Source organism: Sinocyclocheilus grahami, unplaced genomic scaffold (genome assembly GCF_001515645.1).
Source record: "Sinocyclocheilus grahami isolate Dianchi unplaced genomic scaffold, SAMN03320097.WGS_v1.1 scaffold1073.1, whole genome shotgun sequence".
NCBI classification, from domain to species: Eukaryota; Metazoa; Chordata; class Actinopteri; order Cypriniformes; family Cyprinidae; genus Sinocyclocheilus; species Sinocyclocheilus grahami.
Genome location: NW_015506252.1, coordinates 360,261 through 366,510, shown reverse-complemented (window position 1 = coordinate 366,510; position 6,250 = coordinate 360,261).

Here is a 6,250-nt window from a genome sequence, read left to right as displayed (position 1 = left end):
TGTATATTTAATATCTGTAAACTGGCCAAAAATGCTGATATTTCAGCTAATGGTGCTGTCGCTCCAAAAAAAAAAAAAAAGAAAACTTTATTTATAAGGGAATTTATTTGGAGAGCTTTCAAAACCACGGCATTTGTGAACTACTAATGTTATGTGCACGGTATTTATTTGGAGAGCTTTCAAAACCACGGCATTTGTGAACTACTAATGTTATGTGCACTGAAACATGCATAAGTGATTCTCAAGTGCTGCTTTATGACACAAGAATGGTTGCAAGTTTGTTATGATTGGATCACGGGTCAACAGGTGAGAAGAAATAATGTCCAATGCAAATAAATAAATAAGTAAAAATAATAATACAAATAATGATAGTAAATCTATTGGATCATGGTCGACAAGTAAAAAGAAACAAAATATTAAATGCAAAAAATACTGATAAATCTATTGGATCATGGTGAACAAGTAAAAAGAAAAAAATGTAAAATGCGAAAAAAAAAATACTAACATCTGTTGGATCATAGTCAATGGGTAAAAAGAAACAAAATATTAAATAAAAAAATACTAATAAATTTAGGACCATTTTACTGTTGGATCACAGTCAACAGGTAAAAAAAGAAAAAATGTTCAATGCAAAAATACAAATTATACAATAACTGTGTTTGCTCGCCATTTGATGTCCACTCTTGGAAGAAATTTTTAACAATCACCCCTGAATTAATTTTTTTATTTTTAAGATTGCTTGTTTGTTTGTTTTTTAATCCAAAGTAAACTTTAGAAACCTTATTTAATCGCTTGCTTGCCATGAAAATAGTCAAGGAAGCTGGCATGGCATTAAAACATCAATCCACCAACATTTGATGTCCAGAGTAAAATCTGGATCTCGAATCAGAAAACCACTGGTTTACACCAATATACACTGATGTAAATTATTAAGAAAAACCACTTTATAACTCCAGAGCAACCAGCAGCTCACACACGCCCTTCATTAACACAATAATCAGCGGTGCTTTTTACAAGCCATTACCTCCCCAAAGAGGAAGACATTTCGATGTAAAATGCAAAAATAGAAAAGATAAAAAACACAAAATGTTTTCCTTCAGTTTCCCTCTAAATCCCTAATTATAGATTGCTTTCGCGCCACTTTGAAGGAAGCTGTTAGTGGGGATCAAGCATTTACAGCTCCTCAGAGTGATGAAGGATATCCCAATAAACTACTCTTTATACGCCACTGTTGCACCTCTCCTTACGGTTTCAGCCTGTTCAGGGTGTGGGATTTCGGCTCCTCAAAGGGAAATAGGAAAGCTATTAGGCCAAATGGGGAAACCACATGCAAATCGTTGGGAAGGCAGTTCCCTCAAACTGCTGAAGCCTCCACATGTGGCACCGCGCTCCACAGTTTAGATCTATGCGTGTTCAGTCAATTTTGTAAAGGCGCACTCGTTTTTCACTCTGATGATCATGTTTGTGTCTTGTATGTACACAAATACATGTTTCATTCAAGTATCAACTTTGTCACAGATTTTGCTCCTAAAATTCATTGGAAGAAATAAAAATGGGTACAAATGAGTCACTAGTGTCATCCAGTAAGAGTACACTCTAAAAAATGCTGGGTTAAATATAACCCAGCGCTGGGTTAAAAAGGGACAAACCCAACTATTGGGTTGTTTTGACCCAGCGGTTGGGTTGGGTTGTGTTGGGTTCAAAACAACCCAATAGCTGGGTTTGTCCCTTTTTAACCCAGCGCTGGGTTATATTTAACCCAGCATTTTTTAGAGTGTATAAAACTATCATATGAATGTTGAGCAGCTCAGATCATTTGATGAGAAATGTTTGAGTTCATAAATGCTGGGTTGTTTCAACCCAACCTTGGGTCAAATATGGATTAACCCAACTGTTGGGTTACATTTTTTTATACATTTTTTAACCCAAAAGTTGGGTTAGTCCTTAATTATTTGACCCAAAGTTGGGTTAAAACAACCCAGCATTTTTTAGAGTGAGGTTGTTTGAGTGCCGACTTTGGGATCTTGGCAAATCTGAGTTTGAGATGCTGTTGAGAACAGTAGGTTCTCAAAGTATCATCTCCATTCATTTTCTACATATGGAAATTGATTTTTAATGCTAACTGATAAACCGTTAAAGGCAGACCTTTTGTGAGCTCCGAGGTTGTTAATCGATGCTTTTGTTGAACCCATCCGTTCAATTAATTCAAATAATTGTTTAATAGCAGAATTTGTGGTGAAAACTACATTACCCATGATGCTGTAGAGAAAATCCCACCAATCACAGAGTGTGAATGAGTAAACGAGTCGGTCTCCTTATGCTTTCAAAATACTTAAATGTTTGTGTGTGTGTGTGTGTGTGTGTGTGTGTGTGTGTATATGCATATTTTGCGAATGCATTAAAATGTATTGTTAATATAGATACAAAAAACAACTTTAAATGAATAGTTTTATATTCCGCCATCATTTTAACTCGATTATGTCATTTGCAGTGCTTCATGGGATTGTAGTTCACAATGGATGTAAATCCATTAGGTACCCAGTCTTGCACCTTTGTCTTTTTATCTGATTTTCATATACTTTATATAAGTCGAAGTTTGTAATATTGTGGCTTTGTAGTATATATGGCTTATAATGCTTTAATAAAGACTTTTTAAACATCCTTATGCAAAAAATTTAAATGGGAAAAATACTTCCGGAACCAGTGCCACTGAAAAAGTGGAAAGGCACTAATCCACTTTATTTTTATTAAATGTTGAGTACATTCAAAACGCACAAGACAGATTTGAGAAAATGCTGTTTATTTTGATTGTATATTTATTTATAATGCATATATAATTAAAGACAAATCAAACCAAAAAAACTTGGCCTGCCAAATTACAAGTCTACATTTCTTCTTTGTTGAATCATTCTATTCTTCCAGTTGCATCATAGTTTTTAGTAACTCATGTCTCTGCATATGTTTCCATTCATTTGAGAAGGAAAGTCAAGAGATCAGATGAGCAGACAAGACTCGAGATAAATGCGTGAGTGGAAATTGATTAGGCCGTCCCAGCCATTTACAAAAAGACACATGCATCAGTGTTTGGAAAATGATTCTTCACCTTTCAACACTCACTTGACCTCCTGCAATTACAGTGTGAGGTCTATTGATTAAATGACTCAAAATCACTTGATGAGCACCTTTTTCTTTACTATGTTGATGTGTTTCATCAATGTCATCAATATTTTTAACTGTTTTACAGGACAAAACTGTGCATTTTAAATGTGTATACCTGCTAAAAGTTTATTGTGGCACTGTTTAGTTAGCAGTTTTGCATTAAAAGCCACAAAACTGATTTCAGGGGGTCTTTAAATTGTTTTCCTATCTCGTACCAGCATGGGAGAGTTTACTGCATTATTTACTTCCACCAAAGTGGGACTGTGGATTAATGCTGCTAAGAGCTCCAAAAATGATCTAATCTAACATTTAAATCTGCCAATAAATCACTGTGTGGTCTTTACTGCAATGTTTCTGACAGCAACGTGATTCATGTTGTTAGAAATAACAGTGCCCCCTATGGCACCATGGCATCTGGCATCTAATTAGCCAGTGCAGTTCAATACTATGATTGCAGAAATTAATGTGTTGCATGATTGTGTGTGTGTGTGTATTTCATTTTGTGCTCTGCAAGGTAGAGACGCAGGGTCAGTCGAAGAGCAGACTGCTAAATATAGTCTGTGTGTTACTGTAAGGACCAAACTCTCTCAAACTACAAGCTTGCTCTGACCATGCCTTGTAATTGAGGGAGAAAATAAAGAATGAAATTACATGTTTATTTTTGAAAACAATTTTAATCTTCTCTCCCCTCATTTTGGAAAAAAAGCAACACCCACAAGGACACTCAAAACCAAGATGGGCTGTCGGAAGGCCGTTCCAACTGTTTATTCACTTGATGGATGTCTGTAAGCCAGAGCGAGGCACTTAACAGCTGACAACTTCTGTGCAGTGCAGGAACACACTCAGAAACCAAATATAGAAAAATTAGTAGAAAAAAGCAAAAGGGTATTTCAGTCAAATTCAGTCAATATCAAAAAAACGAATTGCATTTAAAGTTTATAGGCAAGGCTGTTAAAAGCATCTTTGACTAAAAATGACACATTTTGACACATTTTCTGAGGTTTCAGAACACAGAAGACATAATTTCCCCTTTTTAATTGTTGATTACAATCATTTTGCTAATATTTCTCATAGAAACTGCATAAAATGCGATGTTGTTTCTCTTTGTCCGATTAGGTGAGAGTTTGTTTGAGCCTTTAAATGTGCAGGATAACAGCGCTCTGCATCTGTTCACGACAGTCTTTGTCACATTCAGTCATTGACTGAAAACATAAACACCACTTGGATATAACAGGACATGAGCCACTTGATTTTACTGACTGACTGAAACGTATTATTCAGATTGTGATCAAATATGACCATAAATGGCATTTTTGCATCATTTTACTAAATTATTTTATCTATGATTAGAGTCATGTGTGAAAACATGTCTTTAATAAAACTGATTATAACTTCATCTGGCCGAATTGTGAAATAATGAATCTGAAAAAACGCTGTTTGTAAATGAACCCAATAAGCCTGTAGAATTGCAGTGTTACTTGTATGTGGGGAAACATTATTTGTATGGCTGATATAAGATGGGGATCAACTAGTTTACTGAATATAGCAACTCATTTTTCTAAAAAGTTTTAAATGGACATATCTTCACACTTCTCTCATCCATACATTCACATAAGAAAATCATTAACATTTTTGATCATAAGCATTGATGAAGTCCATTTTACTTTTCTTAGTTCCTAATAACATGCATAATATTCTCTATAATGTGACAATAGGGAACCAAAGGCATGAATGCACATGAAGTAATATTGCATATTGACAACAGTTGCTTTCTTTATAGCTCTTTCAAGATTTAAAAAGCTTTACTATTATATTAAACATTTTTAGATAGATAGATAGATAGATAGATAGATAGATAGAGATAGATAGATATAGATAGATAGATAGACAGGGCCTAGTTTTGGCCAATATGTAATAAATACATTTTATTAAATTACAGAATTCCCTAAATTATTCTAGTGTATGCTGTTTTGAACTAGAAACTAACATGCAAAACCACTGATAGAGAAAACGAGCATTTGTGCACTTTGTAAAACGTATAATTGTTGATATATAGGTACATGTATGTAGCCCATGGCCTCGTGACAACTATTCATGATCCAATGTGAGAATTCTTTACCGTTTATTAAAAAATATTAAATATTAATAAATAAAAAAATTTAATCGGTCAGTGATTTTTATAGCGCAAGATTTTTTAAAATATTTTTGTGGCATATTCGAAATGCATAATACACATGTTTTAAAGCGCTGTTGAAAAGTATGTACACTTATATAAATATATATATATAAAAAAACACATTCTTTTGAGGCCCCCAGCCTTTTGATTTGACTTCTTTTAGGGGGTTCAGACTTTAATCAGGAGGATCGACCCCCCTATAATTCGTAATCTGATTTAAGGTACACATTTGGGTCTCTCTCTCTCTCTCTCTCTCTCTCTTTCTCTCTCCCTCTCTCTCTCTCCCTCCCTCTCTCTCCCTCCCACAGGGCCTAGTTTTGGCCAATATGTAATAAATACATTTTATTAAATTACAGAATTCCCTAAATTATTCTAGTGTATGCTGTTTTGAACTAGAAACCAACATGCAAAACCACTGATAGAGAAAACGAGCATTTGTGCACTTTGTAAAACGTATAATTGTTGATATATAGGTACATGTATGTAGCCCATGGCCTCGTGACAACTATTCATGATCCAATGTGAGAATTCTTTACCGTTTATTAAAAAATATTAAATATTAATAAATAAAAAAATTTAATCGGTCAGTGATTTTTATAGCGCAAGATTTTTTAAAATATTTTTGTGGCATATTCGAAATGCATAATACACATGTTTTAAAGCGCTGTTGAAAAGTATGTACACTTATATAAATATATATATATAAAAAAACACATTCTTTTGAGGCCCCCAGCCTTTTGATTTGACTTCTTTTAGGGGGTTCAGACTTTAATCAGGAGGATCGACCCCCCTATAATTCGTAATCTGATTTAAGGTACACATTTGGGTCTCTCTCTCTCTCTCTCTCTCTCTCTTTCTCTCTCCCTCTCTCTCTCTCCCTCCCTCTCTCTCCCTCCCTCCCTCCCTCTCTCTCTC